Source organism: Dermacentor variabilis, chromosome 2 (genome assembly GCF_050947875.1).
Source record: "Dermacentor variabilis isolate Ectoservices chromosome 2, ASM5094787v1, whole genome shotgun sequence".
NCBI classification, from domain to species: domain Eukaryota; kingdom Metazoa; phylum Arthropoda; class Arachnida; order Ixodida; family Ixodidae; genus Dermacentor; species Dermacentor variabilis.
This window is the reverse complement of record NC_134569.1, coordinates 159,576,569-159,604,233: the sequence shown is the minus strand read 5'-3', so window position 1 is coordinate 159,604,233 and position 27,665 is coordinate 159,576,569. Positions and strand designations below refer to the sequence as shown.

The window sequence follows — 27,665 nt, the reverse complement described above, 5'->3', positions numbered from 1 at the left end:
ATAACCTTTTACGCAATTTTTAAGTACATTTATTGTACGAACGTGCAGATGACTTTTAATGGGACACATCTGCCTAAAGCTTTTGACGTTCTCTCACTTTAGGCGTCCTTATCCTGCATCATACAAATTTGTGTTCGTTGGTGGTGCAAGGCAAGCGTTTAAAATAAAAAAAATGGAATGCGCGAACGCGTTTGTGAACCATGCATTCGCACTCACGTGATTATCGCTCTTTCATAACTCTTTCAACACAGTCCTCAATAAAGATTCTCCTAGTTATGCCGACGTCTCCGCGCAAGTGGCCCTGACAATGCACGCATTGATTTTCTGGCCCACTGGGGAACCGCTAAGAGGTGGGCGGTATTGCGGCTAGGCATATATATATATATATATATATATATATATATATATATATATATATATATATATATATATATATATATCCTTCGTCGTCTCCTTCTTCGGCATTGACCGCATGGAGTCAAAAGCACGCTTTGCAGCAAAGCTTCTGTCTCGGTGTTTGCACACTTGCTTGCCTTATTTTTTCTTCGGCTTCCCGACTCTGGACATCGTCATTCCCTTCACGTTCAGTCCAGTGTCGCGTGTGCGTCTGACGTAAAGCGCCACTAATGTCTTTCGCGTGCACTGCGGTTGTTGTTGCGCATCACGCGAATTCTCCAGCGACAAAACCACGCATCGTAGTAATGATTCCCTTTGCCGCTTGCTATGGCTGTTAGTCTGTAAGGGGTACCTGTTGCCCTACTTTGAGACATTTGGATCGTGTCACCGCATTTACGATGTGCGTTACAATTGTCCATATTGTGCGCCTTAGCGTGCACGGCACGCGCTTTGGTTTGGCCAGCTGGAATAAAGCTGCCGAGCGAAACCAACGCGCCGACAGCGCAGGCAATGTGCACTGCTGCAAGAATGGAAATTGTTTGCGCCTAATACAGCGTTTCCAGGAAGAGCGCGTTGCCTATTAGGCTTACAGAAGCTTAAGCACTACATGATTCTTCGTTCTGTTGCCTGTCACGAATTTATGGCAAAATTATAAATCCAAAACATTCTTTGTCCAAGTAAAGCGAAAAGGGAATTCGAAGAAAAAATCAGGAGTCATTTCACACCGTTATACTGGATGACCAGCGAACAGCGCAGCTGCTTAGCATATGGCATGGAGGTGGCACGGAATTTTACATACATTTGCGCAGATGACCATATATATATATCCTCAAGAGCATTGCAATTTTTGCTTGCTTATCGAGATATGATCCATTGCTAATGATGATAGGTTTTGTTAACGCAGAACAAAAACCCACGGAAGCCTGGTCATAACCAGCTTCGCTGTAAAATATCGCTCATGTACTGCTGATAAGGCTAACAACATATAAACCTACTCGTTGTTGCGCTTGGAAATGAATCAAGGCACCTACGTAGAGGCCCATTTGAGACTGGACGCGTAAAACACCGAGGGTCGACCATAGATCCACGATGAACAGAATAAGCTGGATGTATAATTAGAGTCACTTTTTCGGAGGCCTTTATGATATACAGCTAATGTATTTTGGAAAGGCCAGAAAAAAATACAGATACCACTTACTCTGGGAATCCAAGTTATGCACATCATTTTGCACGTAGCTGGCTATGGCGTCGACGCAGCGGAGACTTGCCTTGAGCGGCTCTTCAACTCTCTCAGTGACCTCGAGCAGGCCCTTATTATGGAGCTCGAACACGCTAAGGGTCAGGAAGAACGTGGGCTTGCTCAGCTGCTCGATTATTACGAACATATTCTCCTTCCTCTGTGCCTAGTTTTACCAGACAAGTACGCCGATGTAAACCTCTGAGGAACGCAATAGAAAGTTTATAGGGGCCCCAACTGTTTGGGGCCCCTATTCTAGAACATTTTAATGTCCGAGTTGATGCATTCATCGACGAAGCGGCGGTCTTCCAAGAGCTTCTTTGTGAGCGTCAACAGCTGTTTGGCGTGCATGGGGTGTGAAACACCGGAAAAATGGGAAAATCGTTGTTCCTGAGGAGGCTACCACAATCTGATGTTCCGCAGCCTACATACCCGGATCTTCTTACGCGAGTACGCTGACTCGGCGCAGGTTAGCAGGCAAAAAATCACAGAGGAGACTGATGGCATAACTCGAATGACGACGAAGCCGCTACCACGCTGGTAACGCGAACATCGAGATTTACCTAGCAGTTCAATTTGGTATGTACCACTAGCCCCACAAGTGTAACCAGACAGACAGAAACAGACTCGAAAAAATGGTTTCTGGCTTTGTTTAGAAAACGAAAAAGAAAACATGAATGGCAATTTTGAGAGTTGTTTAATACAACGAAGAATAGTTTGTGTGTGCACACAAATTCTAGCTTACGTGTACTAAAGAAGCCTACTAGTCTCACCAGCAAGCATCGACATGTCCCTTGGAACGAGCATTATCTCGAACAAACGCACAATACCCTATTCGAGTCGCCTAGCCCGCTGCGCGTCCGGGTATACTAGACCGAATTCAGGTGATCCGCGCTTCCAAGGTTGTACAGACTCTTTCCAGTACCTGGTGGGCATGGTCAACTTAAGGTAGGCACACATATGAAATTCAATACTTGATTTCATACTCACTCCCGAATAAATGCCGCAATTTGATGGCGTTAAAGTAAAGAATCATTTCACATGTCCAACTTTGCGTATACAACATGTACTGACAAAATTTAAATCGGTAGTGCTCTTCAGTAATAAATCAGTGCTGAGGTTTGGTCTTTTAGATGCATCGAGCTTGAAGATATTGAGAACGGTTTCTAAGCTTAGCTACGTTGTTATTTGTTAATAGACAATAAGCGTGAAGGGAGGCCACTCCGTCTGCTGTTCTATAAATGAAGGGCCCATATGCACAGAAGGCTCTTATGGTAGAATTGTTCGTTAGAGCAAATGCTGCCATTCCTAATGTTCGGCTTATTTTTAGCAATGAGAAGTGACGATTGGCAAAAAGCACTTACGAACGAAAAGCTTGGTGGATTGGGCTCTTGATGTTGAACGCGACGTTAAAAATTTGATAGGATGAGAGACATCGTTAGGTACTATATCTAAAGCATTAGCATTTGGCGGATGTCGTAAGCTGGTGAAACATACAAGCTATTTTCCAGTGTCATATTAGATTTCGACGCGAGTGCCGGGGATATTGAATTGTGAAAAACACTTCCTCCGAGAGTGCCCATATGGAGGCAGAGCGAAAGGTGGAAACTCCTACGGTGGCAGTTTGCATGTTGCGAATATTCTACCGGGTACAAAGATTAGGAGCCAGGATAGCCGAAGTTTGATTCTTTCTTCGTAACGTAGACAACATAATGTGGTTCGTTTGTTCAACGTTTTGGATTTAGATTTTTGTTGGCCTCAACCTCTGACTAAGCCTTTTTGGAGTAACTTGCTTGTGATAAAGATGTCCTCTCTGTTTTCAACACACAATCATCCGTGGAAACCATACATAATTTATACTTTATACTGCCATAGGACTGTAAAACAAAGTAATGCTCAACTCACGCAAGAGCCTGGGTTTGGGAGAACTATTTTAAGGTATATTCTTCGATATGGTCCTTTTTATGCGACAGCAGTAAGAACCACTAGACAGTAATTGCTGCCTCCGAAGATCAGTTTGATTGCGATAGGAATCATACGGGCACTCGAAGCGCGTTGACACCGTCGGCGATGCGCTGTCACGGTATAGATACGCATTCCCGGTCCGGGCGCGTAGGGTTACGACGTCCTTGGGAACTCGCACTGCGTTTGGCTGCAAAATCGACGAGGGCAAAAAAGCACGTACCATTCTGCCCGCTCAATCATTTGTTCCGGAGGTAGTGGAACGTTGTGGTTTCCACTTCTGGCATGAGCGTTTTACACTGTGCGCATACAGGCATGTGTTCCTGCTGAAACAGCTATGGACATATTACACCATTATGCACGATGCACTGGCCTGAGCAGTCCGGACAGTGAACATTCAACAAGCTAGGTCTATCTTATCCTTTCTGAGGATGTTAACATAAAGCTATTGTTTCTCTTCAGTTTCATTGTATGCACATTCGAGGTGCGACATCGGAAAAGCCGCTGGTGGCGCTACTCTTAACGCCAGCATTCTGAGGCGGCTTCAGCGCAACGCTAAACCTGACCATCGCTTTCAATGATTCGCCTTTGGGCGAACTAGCCAATTTTTGGTTGAGTGGTCGTCGTGTTGTGTCGTCATTGTCGTATCGTAGTGGGCCTAAAGACCTTTCGTTATCCTGGGCTTCGCCCTCGTTTGCTAAAGTGAACATTAACAAATGAGAGCGAGAAAGCTACTTTCTATAAGCGAAAGAAATGTCAGTCGTATTAATCTGTGCAAGGTTCGCCTCTTGGTGTTCAAGTAGAAAGAGTTTTCTTTTTACTCGTCTTACCTATCCGGAGTTAGCTACTGGTCTCTAATAGAGCAGTCCTTCGACTTCTTGCTGTCAGATTCGTTAGACCTTTAATGAATAAATCTTTAGGCTACCCCATTCTTGGGTCATTGATAAATGCCACTTCCAACACGGCCATTCTCAATGAATACTACAGCACCTTGACATGTATTTTTGTATGTGGAACTTTTTATGCGGTCATTTTCAATGGCGTTCTTGAGGTAAAGGTGGGTCGACAAGCGTTTCAGTTGTGATCTGGTATCCCTCGGACGCGGCTCGAAACAATCCTTAATATTGTTACGTGTAGAAAGCTCAGACGAAAGAGGCTATTTACAGGCTGTTTACATTGGACTGGAGCTAGAGCACCAGGCCGACATTCAGTCGCGCGAAGGGCACAGACCCACTTCGTCGTCGTTCTCGCGGCGGGTCGTCTCTCGGGTATCTACCGATAATATCGTAATAATATGTAATAAAATGTAAATTTATGGTCAACGCAGATATGTGTATTGAGGAAATGTGTATATGCTCATTGAAACTTAGTTAGGAATGTCTTGCGGGCTGTAAAATATATGATGAAGAGCATGCAGTGAGCAATCGTTGGCGTTTTTATTTGCATAAAAACAAAGCTCGAACGCGACTCTGTGATTGTTGTCGGGTCGTCTGGGCGTAGTTTCTCGGCCTTGCTTTCATGTTGTCGCACATCAGGATATTGTCATCGGAGTTGTCAAGAGACGCTGATGGTGCCGCGATTATGTTGTCAGGCCTCTTTTTCAACTGCAACAACCTCAGGGTTGTATCGTAGGAGCATCCTGGTGTCCGTTTCAAGATTACGAGCCAAAAGTTATTCCCGCCGTCGCCGACGAGCCGCACCTTGTGCTGCTCTCTGCTCTACAATCTGTCGACCTCGACGGTCCCAAGCCGCAGAGGTGACAGCTTGTCACCGCTCCGCTTCTTAACCAACTCTTGATAATTCACATGAAGGAGCCACGATGTGTGTGCAAATGGGCCTGACGATGTACATGAAGGAAACAAGATGGCATCAGTGGCTCCCAGCAATTATGAGAAGCCCAGCGCTCGAAGAAGAAGAACGGTTATGAAAATGAAGTAGACGCGCAGTAGAAGAGACCCTAAGCAAAGACCGCCTGCGCAACTGGGAAAACGACGTGCTAGGAGGGAACGAACACGCGGGCGCCAGCTGAGCGGGCGTTGGCCAACGATGGCCTCCATTGCGCCTTCTGGAATCAGTAGTTCCCACTGCTGCAGCAACCATATCTTGTCTTTAGAGTCTTTTTGGGGCCGTTTAGATGGAATGAATTGCGTGTTGCCTACGCAGTGCTCACTTACGTTGTTCAGCTAGCTAAACTAAACACCATATACGAGATAAGGTGACAGAGCTATGCCTTTTGCTCCATGCCTTCTACAGGCTGTGTATTTCTATGTTTAGAAACATAATATACAATATTTCAAAACGTAATATAAGAAGGCCGAATCAATACTTTCCTCAGAAAATAACTGCATTCAAATCATCGCCCAATCGGAACATCTATATGTGCAAATTGAATCTCGTCCAAATTGACATTTGGTAATGGCAAGGTGGTATTTGCTTGCGATCATATTAGTGTTTCTTGAGAACATCAACAGCTTCTCGTGAAGAAAGTTTGAAGTATGAATAGGAACTCTGCGATGCGCTGTGTGTCCATAAGTGTGCAAATGGGAGGGTCATTAACTCGTTTATCTGTTTAAGTTTACGCAAGAGTCATTTCTGCCGGAAATAAATGCCATGAAAGAAAGGAAGAAGTGCCGAAGAGGTAGAATTATGGAGTGCCAATCCCTTGGTCGTAACTTTTTAACCGTCGTGGCAAAGTAAAATTTATATTTATGTATTTTTAATTTTGTCGCAGAGGATTGTGACATACCAGTGACGAAACCGGCGGACATCAAGATTAAGAGGGGAGTGAATCTATCACAGCTATTGCGTAACGTTCGCACTTGGCAATCTCTGATGGGCTTTTTATGTAACGCTGACTCTACGAGTGGCGTAATGTGTGCTTGTATCTTGGAAGGCACTTCAAACACTACTAGAGAGGGCGAAGACTTCGTGACCAGCTTCACAATGAACATAGCGGCAATATTGTAGCATCAAGCAAGCAACGAAGGAAGTCGCCGGTGTTCGTGGGAGAATCCGCTGCTGTTGCAATAAAGAAGTTCAGAGCCAGAAAATTCCTAACATCTCTCCTACGCTGCTCACATATTTTTCTGTCAACTACTTTCTTTCTAGACGAGATATTATGAACTGGCAAACAGTGTCAAATCACGGGAGCTATAACGTAAAGCTAGTCCAAACTTTTCTATTCCACTACTACAAACAGCCATCGTCATTGGTCAAAAACTTTCTTGGACCACCCCGATGTTGCCTTTCTATCATGCGATGTCTTGAAATCCGCAATAGCTCCCAATCTGACATGACGTGCACATTCTAATTATGGATGATTCTACCGAAAAAAAAAGAAAAATATATATTTCTGATTCGACGTCTTTTCGCCATAAACCCTCTAATAGTGGTCAAACAGTTCTAGGCGGCACCTACTTGACCTGTCTATCACACAATGTCACAAAACCACGAAAACTATTTTCGTCAATGTGACGTGCATTAATAGACCCATCAAAACTGGATTTTTTTTCTCAATAACCGGATAGTGCCCCGTTCCGAAAGAAATAGAAGGTGGCTGCCATCGATGGCTCAGGCACTCGCCTCTCCCATCTACCGGAGAGAAAAGTCTTATTTGCGTGTAACAAAACTTTTTTTGCGGCCGCATAGAGTTATAAAGCCCTTTCTGCACGTATCCGACATCGTTCTGCCAACTCTTCTTTGCTGAGGATCTGTTTTAGCAGCATTTTAAACGGTTCGTTGCACGCCGCCGCGTTTTAGACAAGCCACCGCAAGCTAAGTAAGGGTTCACGTGGGCTGTCCCGTGCTTGAAAATCTCACCGGCAAGCTGTCGACGCCACTCACCGCGCGCTGTATTACTGCAGAACATAAAGTTGCTGTTGCAAAGGGCAGTTGTTCGTTATTCAGCCCTCTCGAGTAGGCGAGATGCCCTTGCACGGGCACGCACTATTCGAGACCTTCCGTTCATCGCGGTGTATTCGCGGCCACTATTATAGGCTCATTTTATTCATCTTAACAGACCTTCCGATCGAGTTATCTTACAGTCCTTTATTTCGTAAAGCTTGATGCCCGGGTGCCAGATAAACCATGCTTAGAAAATTGTTTCGCCAAAATTTTAGGAGCACGAAAGCTAGCAAAACGTGCTTCCTCGAAGCTTCACAGTTACCTGAATTGGTATGTACACTAGTGCGGCACACCACATGACACATGAAGACACTTCTGATTGCTCCCGCCTGATCGAGTGGTACCTTAATAAAGTTCAAGGGTAGACATACAACAATAACGCGCTACATGTATACGTTACATATCGACCAAGTTCAGACGTGACTCGCCTCCTATTCCCATTGTGGGCACAGCTGCGGGAGCGCTTCTAGGCCCGTCGCCGTTCGATATTGCGGCTATATCGAAGCTAAAACTTTAGTGACGACACGCTCAGAAGCTTCCCAATCCAAACAGCTTGTCGGCACCTCTCGGGAGTGTGCGAAACCTGGCCACTCGTCAACACCACGTTCGCCGTGCATCCTCCAGCGCGATCCCACATACCAGTATGGTGCCGGACAATAGATGGCGCTGTGATCGCAATATGGGGGCCCCCGCAATAAAACGGTCTATAAACGAGGAGACCGTTTGATTGGGCTGTTCAGGCATCGCTGCGGGTCACCTCCCCATGCTTGCGTCAGGCGTTAAGTAAATTTGACGACAGGAGATTGGGATAAAAACATATTGGCATAGTTTTACGGCATTGGGCCCCCTACTCTCTTCGCATTGTGTACATTTCTTCTTTAAACCCCTCTAATAAAGTATGAGTTGGGGATGTCACCAATGCCGGAGAATTAACGAAAAGGTAAGAAGTAAAAATTACCCTGCCAAACGGCGTCGTCGCACAGCTTAAAGTTACTTGGGTCTCCATATATCTGAGCCTACATCGCAGAACCGACTCAGCAGAGGATATATTTGTTTGTAAATCCTGAGTTTGTTGCAAGCTCTTGATCAGTGGAAGCGAAGGTAATGTGTCGCCAGGAAAGAAGTATACATAAGCAACTCTTGGGTTAAAGCGGAAAACGACGAAGAGGTTAAAAAAACACGCGATACAGAATTAGCTTTTATATCTTTAAGAACGAACCATACCTGAAGTAAAGTTCAGTTTTCATTGAAGTTGCCAAATCGCAGCAATAATGAGAATGTTCACCGAAATGAAATGAAAACATTAGTAGGTATTATAGGTAGATACCATATTGTCATTGCACATGCTTTTTTTATTTTCTCTGCACCTTTCGCTGCAGTGATCTTCTTGGTCTTCGACTGATTAATTTATTACGTTGGTTTAACGTCCCAAAGCAACTCTAGGCTGTAAGATACGCCGTAGTGAAGGCCTCCGGAGTAATTTTTATCACCTGCAGTTGTTCAGCGTTAAGCTCTGTCGAAGTAGACTAGGAAGTTTGCATTTCACCCCCATCGAAACGCGGCCGCCGCGACCAGGCATCAAACCCAGGACCTCGTGGTCAGCAGCGGGATGCCGTAAACATGGAGCTACCCCGGCGGTTCTCCAAGTCTTTGACCTTTAGCTGAGATTACTAGCCGCCTATGCTATCTTCTCGGGAAGTAAAACAGAACGCTGTAATGTAAGGCTATTCCATTGGAATTTTATCCCGACCTCCTGACGGCAAGTTCACATAACCGCCAACGCGTACATAAGGGAATATCAGCAGGATTGTTTGAACAGCTCAATCAAATTCTCGCATTGTTTACGGGAGCTGCCTTTTGTTTGTTTGTTAGCAAATATTATTGTCTATACTTTCACGTTTTTTCTCCTCTAAATTGCTGACGAGAGGCAAGAATGGCACAAACATGAGCAAGACATTGGTGGTGCCGAGCCATCGGAGCGGAAGTGTACATAGTCGACCGGAGGAGGATTGCTGTGTCAGCGTCTTCGAGGGGTTGCAGCGTCTACCACGTAAACGCCGGCGTATCACAATGGTCCACTCCTCATGTGTAGTTTGCGGAAGCTCGTTGAACGTTTAGACCTTATCATCATCTACGTGCCGACAAGACTGAGCACAGTATAAACTATAAAGTTAGGCACGGCACAGGAGAACGGTTGGACCAGACCCAAAAGTTTCGTGCCCCTAAACGTGATGTCGCCAACCATTACTGACTGTTTCGATAATAATTATGTTGAGAAATAGTTAGTTAATGACTCTTTGTTTGAGGTGTGTGCAGTCGGCTGTGGTTACGGCCAGGCAGACGGCATCAGTAACCAAGCACCCAATAAACCAACATTGTTCGCCCAAAGTATTTGCCTTTATTCGTACAAAACATTACGCAACATTTCTACACGCATCATTTAAAATTAATAATGCCTTCACGGAATGTCTCCACAGGCTTGATAGCACACCAATTGCATTTCTGTAATCTATGGACCATTCATCAGGGCAAGAAAGCTATTCCCTTACTTAGATTATGATATTCTATAGTTTCTCTGGGATCGCTTATTTTCCTTAGAGGGGTTGTCTATAGCGCAACTTTAATATGACAAAAATGCTTTATTATTAGCAAACGTGCTTCTGAAAACAAATTGGTTTATAACCTTGGAATGCAAAAGTGCTTCGGGAACGTTGATGTTTAAAGCCATAGCAACAAATGCGTTGATTCCGCGTCCCATCTATCTCATTCCCGCAAGATGGCCGCCCCTGTGTTCAACAGCTGACGGCCTCTACGAGCCGCCTTTCTATTACTTTTGTCTGCAGCATGCGAGACAGATTATATTCGCGGCTACTGTAGTGTACCTACGATCAAAGAGTAATGTACTTGCTACCCTCATGCGCGGAACCATAACAGAATAGAACGACGTGAGCAAATACAGTTTTGCTTAAAGTGAAAGGCACCCAACAAAAGATTAAATTTTGTGCGTGGTGTTTACCTTACAATATCATCCAATTGTCGCTTCATGTCGCGCTTCAAACTTCATTTTTAATTAACGCAAGGAAATACGTTCTCGGCGGCGCCTGCGAACAGTCATCTTCTATTTATTTACTGCATATAACATAACTAAAACACGTTATATTTTGTACGCACGTCAGATGTAACGCAAACCTCCCTACTGTCAAGTATAGGAAGTGGTTGGCACTTTCCGTCCTTACAGGAGAACGGGGATTATTGCGTATTACAGCTGTGTTTCGCTTTAAAGCACTACACGAAGATATATGTTGCAGAAACCGTTTTGACGAACACACTTCTCAGGCGTATCCGCAGGCATTTCGGCCGCTATTTATAGCCTATTCTTTTGAAGTGCTAACTCAGTGCCAGTTGTGGTGGTTTCAGGACAGGGAACGACCATTTCAACCCCTTCGTAAAACGTACTTATAAGGCTTTTGAGCTCTTGCATAAGTAATTTACAGCGAAACCCGTGATTAAGGCACAGACTGAACATTCCTTTACACATCACCCGTGACCTTTACCCTTCTTCAAAGAACAACAACAACAGAGAGGTACAATAAAAGGCAGTGTGCTAACTATAAAATTCCGTAATTTGCAAGTTCATCGAACGCCACTCTGTCTTATAACCTGTATATATGCTATTCTTTATCGAGATCCGTGTTTAATAGTGGCACCGGCTTTGGTTATCATGACGCCATGGTGCTTGCGTTCCCGCTCCAATTATGCACGCTATCGCGTTGCACCAACACACCTTTCTTTTTTTCAGAGATGCATGGTTTCTGTAGAAAGCAGGAACCCGTTAGGCCAATGCTCCGAAAGAACATCCGCGTTGAAGGCCTTACTCGCGCTAGTAAGGTTCTTGCGGTCTACGGGGCTTCAGGACAGACTCTAAGAATGCCGCCCCCTACCGCTCTGTAGTGTACGCGCTTTGTTCGTCCTTGTCTCCCTTTCTTTCTATCTCCCCCTTCTACTCTGTTTCTCTTTTTATCCCTCTTAACCCTTCCCCCTGCGCAGGGTAGCCAACCGGAACTACCTCTGGTTAACCTCCCTGCCTTTCTCTGCATTATTTTCTCTCTCTCTCTCAGGAACCCGTATGACTGAAGAACCCAGGCATATAGAAAAACAAATCGAGTCAAACAGGGGAGCGAAATAGCCTGAGCATAACAGTTTTTCATTGTGTGCCCTATGTATACTGTGCCCCCCATATAAGATGTGCATTGGCCTCTGGGGCAAGTTGGCACGCATGCGCCAGTCCAAGAAGGAAAAAGAACACCGAAACAAGAAACAACGGGAGTAAGAAAGAACAAGTCTTATCTCGTATACGAGCACAAATAAGGGGAAGATAAACCACCGAAAGTTTAAAGGAACACGTCGGGGAAGCGAGGCGATGCATGCTGAGTGCTTCTCACTTGACCGCCTTCATACAGCGCCTTCTTTTTAGTGCGGTGGTAGGTCGGCCAGCTTCTGAAACGGGTTCGCGTCACGGTCCACTAGGTATGGTTGCTGCTTGGCTGCTTCTGCCTCGTCCGCTCTGCCTTCCTGTCTCGATGCCAGAAAGACGCTACCCAGGGAGCCTATGCTTTTCTTTTGTTAGTTTTGTACTGCAGTATCTTGTTCTTCAACTTAAAGTGAGCATACTTTAGCCCCATGTAGCCTTGATGCGTAGCCGCTTAGCGTGCGTGCAAACCGAAAAAGAAAACATGTTAGCCGCGTTGTGGCACAATATGTTCGTACCAGACGTTTGCTTATTATTTATTTATATTACATACGAAAGATTTTGCACTCATTTATCTTACTCGTATTGATGTTGTTTGCGAATATGTGAAAGAACGATTCGTAGGCAGTTTGTGGCTGCTCTGTGTGAGTAGTATAGAGTGAAAGTCATAACTTACAACTCTCTCCCATATAAGTCATGCCGGCGCAAGCAAAACTCTCTCTCCCTCTCTCTCTCTCACACACACACACACACACACACGTGCGCGTGCGCGCGCGCACCTTAATTGCCTATGCACGTCAGGCAGCTGTGTTTGAAAATTGCGACGATGGGCATGGAATGTTATAATCCCGGTAAAACCGATTCTCAGTGAAAAAAAGCAGGAAAACGAATGTCGTATACCTGCCGAATGGGCTCGACCACGTCATAATATCTCGCAAAATTTTTATCACACGCAAGTCAATCGCCAGTGTAACATTATCTGTAGAAGCTTTGAGTAGTCATTGCCAGAACAATCAGCGGACAGCCATCTTCCATTGTTTTTGAAAAGAGACAGTCTCCGGCTATCTCACAAAGCTTTAGTTTTGTTCTACATAATATTGAATTCTTACATGCCTATACATGTGCATCAGCGCACGTGCATAGAGAGTCATGCATAAGTAGTGTGTACACGTCATATGAGATGGGAAGCTTTCGTGGTTTTCGTGATGCCAGGTGACATAGAGGCGGAGTGAATGTGGGCTTAAACATTTTTTACCAATGGCGGAACATTGAATGAAAAAATTGAACAGAAATAGTTTGCAATAAGTTGAGGTTACAGCGCTCCCAATATTGTCCCCTTGAAATCCTTAAGACAACATGGGACGCAACACTATTCCAATATGTTTTATTCCAATCTCCTGATGTCAAATTTGCGTCAACACCGACGCAAGCATCGGGTGATGACCCGCATGGTTGTATGAACAGATCAATTAAACGCTTTCCTCTTTCATAAGAGCTTACTTTTGTTTGCTTTAAAAACGAATAACATTCCCTACGATGAGGGGCTTGTCTTATCTAATTGGGTGACAAGAGTCGAGAAGCACGCTCAGGTGGAGAGGGATTCGATGGGGCCGAGCCAGTGCACCAAAAATCGATAACTGCATGAGGTATGTGGTGCCGGCGTCTGGAATTGGTCCGCTTTCCCTTAGTTAACTTGCGGTGCCTGGTCGAAAATCGCAGCGGCATGCAACGGAAGGTTAACAATGCCTCTAAAACGGATCCTCGGCAAAGAAGAGTTGGCAGAACGAGGTCGTAAACGTGCCGAAAGTGCTCGATAACGTTACACGGCCACGAAAAAATTTTATTGTATGCAAATAAACCCATGCTCTCCGGCAGGTGCGAGTATCTGGTGCCCGAGCGATCAGCGGCAGACATCTTTTATTCCTTTCGGAACAGGGCAGCCTGCGGCTATTCAGAAAAGAAAAAAAAACAAATTAGTTTTTTTTTCGGCATAATAATGCATCTTTAACGCATACACATCACTTTGACGCGGTGGATTTTCGTGGTCTTGTGACGTCACGTGACAGGCAGGTGGAGTTGGTGCAGCCCGAAAATTTTTGAATAATATCCGAGGGCTAATGGTGAAAAGGCGTCGAATTAGAAATAACTGTTTTCCTTTTGTTCGGTCCAATCATGCATTATGAGTAGGTACGTATCATATCAGATGGCGAGCTATAGCAGTTTTCGTGACGTTGCGTGACAGACATGTGAGGTAGGGGTGGTTAAAAATTTTTGACCAATCGCGGAGGGCTTATTGCAGAATTCGAATAGAAAAGTTTGGAATAGCTTTACGTTATAGCGCCCATGATCACGTAACTACATACCGTGAATCCAAGCAAATGTTACCCAAGCTAGGCTGCTATAACGTAAAGCTATTCCAAGCTTTTTCATTTCAATTCTGCAATCAGCCCTCCACGATTGTTCAAAAAATGTTAGAGCCATCCCCCCTGCACCTGTCTGTCACGCGACGTCACGAAAATCGCAAGAACGCCCCATCTTATATGATATGTCAACACTGATTACGCGTGATTAGACCGAACGAAAGAAAAATCCTGATCCAATGCCTTTTTTTTTGTCATGAGCGAAAAAAGTGTCATTTGACCAATTGCTATTGGTCAAACGTTTTCGGGCTGCGCCCACTTCGCCTGTCTGTCACGCGGCTTCATAAAACCGCGAGAATTCACCGCATCAACGTGACATGTAAGCGTTAAAATGTACAATAATGCGCGGAACAAAACTGAAATATTTTCTGTATAGCCGAAGACTGCCCCTTTCCGAAAGGAATAGAAGATGGCTGTCCACCGACCGCTGTGGCACTGTCTATTCAGACCTGCCGGGGGCATGAATTTATTTGCGCATAATAAAACATTTTGCGTGGCACTATAACATTATCAAGACCTTTCAGCACGTATACATCGCTATGCCAACTATGCTTTGCTGAGTATCCATTTTAGCGGTATCTTTACACTTCCGTGTCATGCCACCGCATCTTTCGACCAGCCGGCGCAAGCTAATTAAGGGGAAGCGGATCAATCGCAGATGCCGGCACCACCCTCTTCATCAGCTTATTTACATTGACTGAGGTGGCTCGGCCCCATAAAAACTCTCTCCACTTGAGCGTGCTCCTCGCCTCTTCTCAGCCAATTAGATAAGAAAAACTGCTCAATGTAGGCAATACTATTCGCTTCTAAAGCAAAAATAGTGACCGCCTATAAACAGCGAACGTGTTTGATTGTGTTTTTCAAACAACGCGGCGGGTTAGCGTCCAATGCTCGCGTCACTGGTTTCGTAAATTTGACGTCAAGCGATTGGAATAAAACAGATTGGAATAGCCTTACGTTATAGGGCCCCTATTCAAAGAAAAACAAGATGATTTACAAAACAGGCTCAAAGAGATGATTCTAGGACCGACGATGTTGGGTCATCATACTTCTAACGACCAAAGACCGTAGATCCTAAGATTGTATCTTGCGCCACGTATTTTCCAACTTAAATTTTTCATTTAGCAGCTTGGCTAAGGTTATTTAGGACATCCTATATACCATACAACATCACTTTTACTGTGATGTTCTTTATACAGCATTAATGGAGCATTTTTCTGCGGAACAAAAATGCAACGATGATGCCCACGTCTACAATGATGACTCAAGCATCGTGAACGAGTTCGCAAGATTAAGGATTTCTCCTGCGAAAGTCAACGTGTTACGGTCGTGGCTTTAACCACACATCCCACCAAAGATCTCAGCAGACGACATTGACAGTAAGGTAGCTTGCTACTCTTCGTTGCGCACTTACAATTCGTGAGGAACCATCTCTTTGATGGAGTGTTTTCAGTGATTCCAATGCAGCTATATCTACCTTGCTTGCATTCAGACGGATGCCCTGGACCGTACAATTTACTACTTCGAGAAATCCAAGAGCTCCTTAATCGCCTCGTCAATCAAAGAAGTGACGCCATATTTCAACGGCGGTCACTGTGGGGTAATGGGCAACGAATATTCCGATGAAGCTGCTCGATCTGTTGAGGAAGTGGCGTGTCGGAGCTAATCCTGCTGCCAATAACAGATGTGGCAGCGAAACCATGAGGTGCTTGCGAATGATTCCGTGCAATTTTTCTGGAACGCACTTAGTTTTCAGCACACAAGTCTGCATCGACTGCACCCCTAGATAACAGCACAAGTCTGCATCCCAACCCTAGATAACAGCACTTGCGGATTGTGGCTTGGCGCCGCTTTCATAAAATCTATTGCTCTCGGCTTCAAAAGGCAAGATACTGCAGCGTGTGACCACTGTTGCAGCGAGAGAACTATTCAATACGTTCTCTGCCATTGTGCCCCATAAAGCGCACGCAGGCACTCACTCGAAACAGCGATACCCCGCCTTGACGACCGGCCACTTTCGGGGCAGATAGTCCTGGAATGGCGGCCTATACAGACGTCACACCACAAGCCGGTCGAGACACTCTTGAAGTTTTTGCGTTCGATTGACCTATTAGACTATAGATCTGACGGGCGTTCCCCACCTATTCTATTCTTTTTCTTCCTTTCGCGTCTTTTCTCCATCTTCTTGCGATGACTTCCCTCTTTCATTTTCCCGCACCCTTCCCCCTGTGCATGGAGTAAAGCAAAAGCTTTTCGGCTTAACCTCCCTGTCTTTCCCATCCTATCTATCTCTCCCTCTGCGCGCAACGAGAGAAAGAGAAACAAATCGCTGCAGCGAATGATGTGGAATTTTGTTCTCTTGCCAGAAGTTGACTTTTCAGTTCCTGGTGCATAACATAATAACTGCAAGAAATAGAAGCAATAGAAAGAAAGGATCCTGCCTTTTTTTATTCGAGTACCGAACTGCGGTTACGCAGAACGGTGACAAGTTCGGCTAGGTTCTTTAAGTTACGTACCTTTGTCATTTTATTATCACATATAGTTATTCACGCACAACTATTCACTCTGAAAAGCGCACGCAATCGTGGGTAGTTTCCTGAATTCGACTGGCGCAAACTTTGACGTTAACGCGACTAAATATTCAAGTATTTCTAAGCACTTTAACCAAAGTAAAGTTCAGACTATTAAACCCCATTGGAACGTGTTTCCACTTTGGCTCATTATTTACGTGTCCTCTTCCTATCCTTATTTTGATGAGTAGACTGCACTATCATCAGACAGTCCGAGCGAGGAAATACTTTTTTGTCGCATCATTACAGTGCTTCTTCACTCCGCAGTGTGAACCAAAAGGAAAAAAGACAGAAAAGCATGAATGCTTGCAATTTAGGGACCTCATGGCGCGACAGCCATGTCAAAGCGTATAAAGAACAGAAGATTGTGTAGACGCATCAGAAGAGTAGAATAGCCTGGACAGAAACCGTGGGAAGGTCCAGATACGAAGTGCGATACTATCTTCACAAAACCGAATCAGAAAATAAAAGAAGCGAAGCAGGAGCACAACATCATTACGGGTGCGTGTGCGAGAGATAAGCGCGAAAGTTGACGCCACTTTAATTAATTCCGCGACAGCATAAAAGCCGTGTGCGTTGAATGGCCGCCGCGAATGGCCGCGCTGCGCTCTCTGACAACACCGGCGCGCTCACAAAGCATTGCTTGTCGCGCCTCCAGGCGGCCCTTTACAACCCTATTCCACCTCCCTGGTTTTGCTCTGCTCTTCTCCTTTCCCCATGGTCGCTTTGTCATGGTAGGCAAACAGATACGCTGACACTAAGGCGCTGTCGACGCTCCTCCATGCTTTGTCATGACACACAAAGTAAAGCAGGCGTAAAAAAAGAAAGTATTGAACCAAAGGAGCTTACGCTTGTTTAGTGCCGCCGCGGTCTGTGCTACGGATCGTTCGATGCGTGAAAACCCTAACGCACAGGTCATCTATTCACCGGGGTGAATAACGTGTTTAGATGGCTGGACGGCTCTGACGAAGACCGTTGCCCTCTATCCCGGGAGGAACTACAAAACGTTGCTTTTTTTGGAAAGGAAAGAAGAGAGATGCTCTTTTTTGTGCCCTGCGTTACTTGGCAAAACAATGAGGCGAAATCTGTGCATACACAGCCATGTTTACTTCGCCTTCTTCTGACATTACACGGTATAATAACCATACAGCGTCGTTTAGAAACCATCTGAGCACCAATAATTATATAGGCAGCAGAAGCTACCTTGTTCGCTGTTTTTTTGAGTGGCCAGTGATTTATTCGTGCGCTCGTCTGGATCAGCGCTGTCTTTTGTGCATCCGTGCATATATGTGAGTTACCACGCCCAGATGTTCGATATGATCAAGTGACCAATTCTATGACCAGTGGGTCATACAATCCAGCTGTTCTTAAAATAAAAACTTCCTACTCTGCTTTGTTATTAAAGTTCACAAAGAACACACACTGGCAGTGCTAACTCCATGAGAGAAGAGGAGACACAGGGGAGGAAAGACAGCGAGGTTAGCCAATGTAAGTACCGGCTGGCTACCCTTTACTGGGGAAAGGTGTAAAGGGAATAAAGCGAGAAAGAAGAAGATAAAAATATGGAAGCCAGAAAATTGACAAAGTATACTACGCGTTACAACACTCAAAGGCGGTCGCACAATTCGCATGTCTTCAAAAACTTCAGCAAAGCTCTTAAGGCCTTGGGTGCCGAAGCCCGTCTGGACCAGTGTCCTAGAGCTTTTTCTTCTGTAAAGGGGCGATTGTCCAATTTTTTTAGCGCGGTCACCAGCACTTTTCTTGGCACTATGTAATGGCGACAGTCACAAAGAAGGTGCTCAATCTTCTCCTCGCAGCCGCAGGTTTCACATGTAGGGCTGTCGGCCATTCCAATGCGGAATGAATAGGAGTTCGTGAATGCCAGGCTGAGCCACAGGCGGCACAGAAGTGTTGCTTCCGCTCGTGGTAACCTTGGTGGTAGACGGAATTGCAGGCGTGGATCCAATCTCTGGAGACGTGCGTTCATGAATTCCCTGGTGTTCCTCAGATTCTGCGTAAGCTCGCGGGCGAGGGAGCGAAGACTTGTGGCTGCATCTGTTCGTGATACAGATATTGGTATAACACGGCCACCATTGTGGGATGATCGGGCGGCGTCATGCGCAATGTGATTTCCCGAAATTCCGCAGTGACCCGGTATCCATTGGTAGATGACATTGTGCCCCTTGTTGATTGCGTGATGCTAGAGTAGTCGGATGTCTGGCGCTAGTTGCACATTTGGTGCGTGGTTGAAAGGGGACGTCAGACACTGGAGAGCTGCCTTTGAGTCAGATAAGGTGAACCATGAGTGTCATGATTTGTGAACAATAAACTCCAGAGCAGCAAGGATAGCTGCGAGTTCTGCAGCCGTTGATGATGTGAGATGTCTTGAACTTGAGGGTGAGAGACTTTGCGGCAATCACCACTGCTCCAGCTGAATATTTAGAGGAGACCGAACCGTCCCATGGATGTGTCCTTTGTGCTTGTCATGTAGGAATGAAAGCATGGTTTGTTTGAGGGCGACAGTTGACATCTCCGTTTTCTTTTCGATACCGGGAATAACAACAAGAGCGTGGAGTGGATGGAGGCACCAAAGCGGTAGAGGTGGTCGTGCTGCAGGCGTGAAGTTTGATGGTAACGTTCCATGGTTGGCGGCAATAATCTTGCTGAACGCCGAATGAAGTCGACCGGCAGGGAGAGGAGATGATGCAATGGAAGTCGGGCGAAGTGCCTGATATGCATCCTTAAAGCGTCCACTGGAAGATACGTATTGATGGGGTGGTCATGCGCGATCGCTATTGTTGCTGCTGTGGACGCACATCTGGGAAGACCAAGGCAAATTCCCAGAGCTTGAGCTTGTACAGTCTGGAGGCCGCGGAGGTTGGTCTTACCTGTCCCACCCAGTGCAGGTAAGCTATAGCGCAGGAGACCAAGGAACAGTGCGTTATAGTGTTGGAGCATCGCAGTCACAGACGCTCCCCATGACTTTCCCGCAAGAAATCCGAGCACGTGGGTTATCATGACTAATTTCCTTTTTAGGTAGGAGATATGAGGACTCCAGGAATGGTCTCGATCTATTATCACTCTTAGATAGTGGTGCGTCTTCTCGTAAGCAATCGGCTGTCCATTAATTCTGATAACGTACGGTTTCATGGCTTTGCGCGTGAGAGCGACTATAGAGCACTTCTCGGAGGACACCTCCAGACCTCGCGCTCGAAGATAAGCTGATGTTAGTGGGGCCGCTTTTTCAAGTCTGGCGCGCACCTGTGGATGCGTCACTCCTGATGACCAAATGCATATATCATCTGCATAGATCGAAACATGGACTGATGGCGGAAGGGTATGAACCAGGTCGATGAGCACGAGGTTAAATAGAGTGGGGCTCAAGACTCCGCCTTGTGGTGCGCCACGGTAGGTGATGTGTTGTGATGATGACCATCCTCTGTTTGCACAAAGAATGACCTGTCCTTCAAGAAGTTGGATATACACCGAAATCCAAGGCCGCCTAGGCCGAAATCGCCCAAGGCGTCCAAGATGGCTTGATGGGTTACGTTGTCATAAGCGCCTTTACCATCCAGGAACATCGCCGCTGACAGCCTCCTGATGCTTTTTTGTGCTGAACAGACGAGACAATATCTATGAGGTTGTCTACAGACGAGCGTCCGCGTCGAAAACCTGCCATAGCGTCAGGGTATAACTTGCAGTGTTCTAGATACCACTCTAGACGCGTCAGCACCATCCTCTCCATCACCTTTCCTAGACAACTGTCTAGAGCAATGGGACGATAAGACGCCACGCCTAGGGGTGATTTGCCTGGTTTGAGCAGATGCACAAGGCGGCTGGACTTCCATGCAGCAGGAACTACTCATTCACGCCATGAATTATTGTACACGTCTAGAAGTGCATGCCCGGCTGTTTGACCAAGGTTTCCAAGAGCTACCTATGTCACCCCGTCAGGCCCAGGTGATGAGGAACGTCTGCACGATGCCAATGACGCCTGCAACTCCTCGATGGAAAACAGATTGTCCATACGAGAATCCCGCGAGACTTGAACATCATGCGGATCACGTGTAGCGAATGATGGCGGTAGACCAGCAACCTTGAAAGAGAAGTCCTTGGCTACGTCGACCTCTCTGCGACGTTGGTAGAGAGGCAGACATTTGAAGCGGTGGCGTTGTTCCGGTGATGTTCGAAGACCACGCACTGTTATCCATATATGCGACAGAGGTTTATGCGGATCAAGGGAATCACAGAAGGTTTTCCAGCTTGGAGACTGCAGGGAGTTGATCCGACTCTGGATCTTCTTCTGTATGCGTCTCGCCTCCCTTAGGTCGTAGATGGACTTGGTGCGCCTGTACCGTCGTTCCGCGCAACGGCGGATTGCTCAAAGCCGCTCCGATTCTACTTCGAATTAAGAACACTTATGAATATGCCTAAAAGATTTTGCGGCTTCTTGAGCAGCGGCGTTAACTAGCTTCTCGATGTTGCCACGTAGACCGTCCTGGACCTCCTGGCAATTCTTGTCCATGAGTAACGTGTATTTAGGCCAGTCGATGTGATGAACTGTAGTAGAGTGTGACGCGTATGCCGTCGATTTTAACATATGTTGGAACGTGGTTACTACCATGCGTTTCGTTGTCCGTGGACCATTTCACACTGGCACTGAGGCATCTTGAAACATAAGTTAAGCTCAGGCGGCTGCTGTATCTGAATCCCCCCCAAAAAGTGGGACTGCCGTCATTTAGGCAGTAGAGCTCATGCTCCGACGCGAAGGCTAGTACGCGTCTTCCTCGACAGTCCATCTTTAAGCTTCCCCATAGCGGATGTTGCGCATTGAAGTTGCCGGTAATAATCCATGGTTCAGGTGTCGCTCTTAAAATTGCACTTAGTCTTGCGTTGCCAAATCGACTCGAAGGTGAACTGTAGGCACCTACGAGTGTGAGTGCGACGTTCTTGCATTTTATAGTCAAACATACGTACTGATTGTCGTCATCAGGTGCTACTGGGCGTTAAACATACGTGAGAATGCATCTGATATAAATCATTACTTTGCTGCGGTCGCAACAGGTGGCAGACATGAAAGTTTTATACCCTGATAGGCGGATCGTGCTCTCAGTGTTTGGTTCACAAAGGACGATTATTGGAAATTTGTTTTTGAAAACAAACGGACGAAAGTCCGAAATGCGGGATTTAATGCCTCTGACATTCCATTGGGAGATAGACGCTTCCTTGACCTCTTTAAAGAACTAATGTACAGGAGCAGCCATGGTGCTTCTCAAGGCCAGGCAGTACCGGATTCAGGGCATCCAGTATTTGAAGTGCGCCTCGAGCTACCGGAGTGTCTAAGGCGGTCAGTAGTACTCAGCGTGTTCATAAGGGGGCCCTTATCATGGTGACAACTTGTTTGTCGTCGTCTTGGTTGCTGCCAGAAGGTGAAGCATGATTTGGCGAGTGTGCTACATCTTGTCGCTCCACTGGTGGATCTAGCCGTGGCAACGGCGGCCACTCCTCACATGAAGCAATGATATTGGAGACTTTCTGCTGAAGAACCTCACTGCTACTATTGCTATTTGTATGCGGAAGTTTGTGGACTGTCAGTGAACGCGGTGCATCCTTAGCAATACCAATGGGTTTCCTAGATCTCTGGCGACGTGAACGTCGACATCGCACCTTAGCGGCAGCCTCCCTGTGCGAGGAACCATCCCTGACCATTTTCCTTAAGACTTTCGCCTCATTTTTCACACGTGGGCAATTCTTTGAAGTTGCATCGTGAGAGCCTTGGCAATTGGCGCACTTAACTTGTCCAGGACCAGACGAAATTACATACTCCGCGATTTGTCATCTTGGAGTAAGAAGCTCGAGAAATTCTCCTGACGCTCTACAACTCAACGTGGGACACAGCAACTGTGCCTAATCACTTGAAGTGCAGTCGTCTTATGGCTTTGCTAAAACCTGGGAAATGCCCGCATGATCTCTCACATTATCGGCCAATAGCTTTGGCAAGCTGTGTCGGTGAAGTGATGGAGCGGATAGTACTGAGCAGACTGGAATGGCTACTCGAGAAAAGTGGCGGATTTCCTGATTTTATCAATGAATTCAGAAAAGGCTGATCGTCCATTGACGGTGTGATCGATCTAGTATCTTCTGTTCAACAGGAAAAGAGACGTCTTTGTCTGGTATGCGCAATATTTATGGATATCAAAGGTGCCTACGACAACGTTTTCCACCATTCGATTCTTTGGGCGCTTGAGGATATTGGAGTTGGTGGCCGGATGTATGCATGGCTGGAGAGTTGCCTCAGTGGCCGCACCATCTTCATGTCCACTTCGGATGGCGAGACTGATAGACATGACGTTCGCAGGGGTGTTCCGCAGGGTGGTGTCCTTAGCCCAATATATTCAATATCATACTGGTGGGCCTCGCAGACGAGCTACCTGAAAGAGCGCACAGCAGTACGTACGCGGATGATATCTGTATCTGGTCATCTGGGGTCACGCGTCAACAAGTGCGTGCAAGGCTTCGACGTGCGGTTGCCATAACGGCGATGTACTTGCGCCGTAGAGGCCTGCAGCTCTCAGCAACTAAGTGTGTAGTCATAGCGTTCACGCGCAAATCAATGTCAAATTATCCAATCGTTGTCGACGGAACGGCGCTCCCTTTAGTCACCCACCACAGATTTCTTGGCGTGATAATAGAGCGCATTCTTTCTTGGAACAAACATGTTACTGCACTTAGGGCTAAACTTAGCAACTTCATACACGTTCTTCGTATAATATCAGGTTTGAGATGGGGCCCCTCTGAGCGAAGTTTGCTCCAAGTGTACCAGGCACTTTTTGTGGGCTACATACGCTACAGCATGCCTGTGTTATCTAACATGGGGTCATCTTCTAAACGCAGGCTGGAGAGCCTTCAGGCACAAGCACTACGGATATGTCTTGGCTTGCCACGCTGCACGTCAACTAAGTGCACAATAGCGGAAGCACGGGCTTGTCCAATCGACATATACAGGTCTTGTGAACCTGTGCGAACCTATCTTCGCCTGCTAACCAGACACCCCCACCATCCACTGTCAACACTTCCAAACACCAACCTTGACTGCGGTTTTTCTAAAGCTATTGCATGTCACGCAAGTATTATACCTGCAAGATTCCAGGCCACCGACATCCCCGCAACACCTCCATGGACGTTGCCAAGACCACTAGTGAGGCTTCAGATACCCGGAATCATGAAGAAATCTCACGTTTCCTCCATTGGCTTGAAACGCTCACCCTGTCCCATATATTTACATTATATAGTGGGACTGTACAAGTATATACCGATGGTTCGGTCACGCCATCTACCACAACGGCCGCATTTGTCATCCCACAACTTAGAATTACTCGACGATTTAGATGAGACCACAAATCAACATCTAAGGCGGCGTAACTTGTGGGAATACGGGAGGCTGTCCGTTTTATGAGAACGCAGACACCTCATAAATGGACGATATTGTGCGATGCCAAATCAGCGCTACAGGCGCTAAAATGTTTTTTTTAAAAGAAAGGTCCATACAACCTGCTCGTGCTGGAAATCGTCGAACTTGATCACAGTGCCGAGTTAAGTGGCCATGTGATCACCTTTCAATGGGTGCCTAGTCATTGCGGTGTTTTTGGCAATGAACTCGCTGACAGTGAGGCAAGATCGGCGTCCTCTTCCTCTGATGAAGCACGGATTGCCTACTCGCGACCTGACACCAATTCCATGATCAAGGCACTCATGCAGGACCTTACAAAAGCTTACAGAGCTCACTATGACAACATTCACAGACGTCTACATATGATTGACTCAGCCGGTAAATTCTGTTTGCCCCGGAAGCTTACACGGAGCAAAACATCATTGCTACACAGGATTCGGCTCGGCGTTGCTTTAACCCGTCGCTACGCGCACTTCATCGCCCAATCGAACATCCCTGATTGTGATCACTGCCAGACGCCTGAACCACTGAAACACCTACTGTGCGACTGCCCAGGATATATGCTGTAGCAAAGGACGTTAGAAAGTTTCTTAGCCAGCGTTGGCAGGTAACCACTGTCGAAGGAAGCAATCCTCGGCCCATAACCTGACACTGCAATTTCAATGCGTGCAACAAAAGTATTGTTGATGTTTCTGCAGGACTCCAAGCTCGAAGAGCGGCTCTAGCAAGGCAACTGTCTCATGTATATAAGCACTCACCACTTCTCTTACCATCATCATCTATCCCAATACTTCCACTCCCCTTCCCTCTTCCCCAGAGCAGAGTAGCCGACTAGAGCGCACTAGCTCAGGTCCACCTCTCTGTCTTTCCTATCAATAAATTCAATTCAATCAAAATTGGTTTTCTGCGTGACAGGCGTCGGAGCTGTGCGACCCAGAGCATAGTGAGCACATGGCAGCATTTGTGCAAACCGCTCTAACGTGCCCTATCCTTTGACACTTCCTGCACTGAAGCGGCTTCGGCACAAAAGGCCGTACAATGTGTCGGAAGTGACCGACCTTGACGTGTGACGGTAGGCTGTCTCCTTGACACTGGACCACTGACCTGACCACTGACCACTTGAACTTGACACACTGCGAGTTTCTCAGGCGACGGGCTTGCAATACGGCAATTCCCTCTGTCGCCGGCTTGATGAGTATATGCAGGTCAGCATCGCTTATGGAATTATCTACGTCGCCACCTCAAGGCTGCCTCCACTGCCGAGGGACACGTATCGCATCATCGTCAGGCCAAGGGACGGCCTGAACGTGACCAAGGTTAGCCAAATAGGTTTCGAGCAAGCCCTAGCCATAGCGGTGGCCCTGGCTCCGTCAGAAATTGAAGAGGACGCCATTTGCCCCAACGGTACCCAAAACATCTATGTGGTGTGTACTCCTTGCGAGAAAAATGCGTGCGCCTATACATAAAGGCACAGCAAATCCGGCTAGGCGAAAGGACGTACCGGATTTCTGTGTACCCGGCTCCCCCTGACGACACGTGTAAAGAAGTAATACGGGGTGTCGACGTGGATGTCAACGAGGCTCAACTCCGAGCAAGAATCGTGAACCGCCGCAACCCAGGAGCCATCGAGGCCAAAAGAATCAAGAACACCACAGCTGTGGTAGTATTGTTCAAGGGCATGAAGGTGCCCAGTTATGTGTCTTGCGCCGCGCGCATGTTTCCGTGCACGCTATACAGGAGACACACGGAGGTTTGTTACGGCTGCGGAGGTTTAGGACATCGTGCCGACGTTCGCCCGAATACAAACAGGAAGTGGTGCCGCACGTGCGGACAGAAATCACCAGCGGACGATCATCAGTGCATTCCAAAGTGTTCGCTATGCGAAGGTCCACATCCCACTGCGGACAGAGTATGCAAACACAGATTTCAAGTCCCCCTACATAGTAAGAAGGAGAAGACGCCAATGCCACCGGAGCGCCGAGAAGACGCAGGTGGCCCGAGGAATGCGGTCACGCGACTCCAGCGTATGTACCAGCGTCGCCAGCACCCTCGGAAGAGGTCGCTCCAGGACGCCATCTACGCGGCGGCGCTACGCCAAGCGGAGCCGCTTCCTTTCCAGAGGGCGCTCGGTGCCTCGAACGAGATTTCAGGAGGAGCTCACCTGGGCGGATCGAGTGGCGAAGACGCCCAAACCCAGAAAGGTAACGCGGTCGGTATCGCCAGAGCATAGTGCACAGCGTGAAATTCAACTACTACGTCAGGACCTTGCTAGTCTCAAGGAAGAGCTATGCAAGCAGAAAGTTGCGCAGGCCATTCAAAGCAGGGTCGAGGGTGCGAAAGCGACGGGTAATGCCATGCAGAAAAGCACGCAGGAACCGGAAGTCGAGGTCAGCATAGCCAAACGTAGCCCCCCCCCCCCTCCACTTGAGGACGACTCGGTTATGAGTGAGTCGGACATGGCCGGGGCGGAAAGCTCGCAGAACAAAATGCTCGAAGAGTTACTTAGGATTTTCAAAGAAAATCAGGCAAGCATTAACCAGCTCGCGCAGCACATGGGAGCACTTGAGAGTAAAGTAGGAGCTATAGAGAATAAAGTAGTAGCAGTTGAAAACAAGATGGCGGTAAAGGCCAAGTCAAAGGTTCGTAGGCAAGCTGCAGCTAATGACGGTACTGGCACGGCCCCGAAGGGTCATCAAGATCTAAACTAGCAAAATGGCGGGCACTCAAAAGGATCTAGTAATTTGGCAGTGGAATTGTGCTAGCTTTCAAAGGCGCAAGACTTCGCTGCAACAATTCAATACAGCTGAGGCCAAAAGGCGGCAAGGAATTTTGCTACAGGAGACACTGTGTGTTGCACCCACCCTCGCCGGCTACATATCGGTGGCGGCAAGGGAGGAATCCAAGAGAGGTATAGCTACGCTAGTGAGCAAAAAGCTCGCATACGTTGAATATGACATTCAGCCAGGTCGCGGCAGAATGGAGGCGCTTCTCGTTGAGGTTATCCCCAACAGCTGGCTTAAACAAAGCGTGTTCATCCTCAATGTTTACAGCCCACCATCCGATCAGAGACAGTCTTTCCACTCCCTGTTTATGAAGGCGGCTTCAATTACTAGCAGGTCGGGCTCAAGTCCCGACGGCATCTCAAACAGACTGCTAAGGAACCTGGATGATAGATCAGTTGAGCTGCTAACCAAAGAGGTCAACAAGACTTGGGAGAACGGGTCCATCCCGGACGAATGGAAGCGGCGTCGTTTGTGCGTATCCCGAAACCGGATAAGCCCCCAAACCTTGACAACCTAAGGCCGATAGCACTAACCTCATGCGTAGGCAAGGTAGCGGAGCATGCGATCCTCCACAGGATATCGGATTACATAGAACGCAATGAACTGTTCCCGGACAACATGGCCGGCTTCAGACCCGGCCTTTCCACACAGGATGTTATGCTACTCTGACAGAAGCACATTTTCGATAACAGCAC

General features: G+C 46.9%; 1 protein-coding gene across 1 annotated transcript in view; it reads left to right on the top strand.

Annotated features, from left to right (window-relative positions):
• Nucleotides 1-27,665, top strand: part of LOC142572885 (neural cell adhesion molecule 2-like) — a 297,408-nt gene that overhangs the window by 48,739 nt on the left and 221,004 nt on the right. The window lies entirely within an intron of this gene.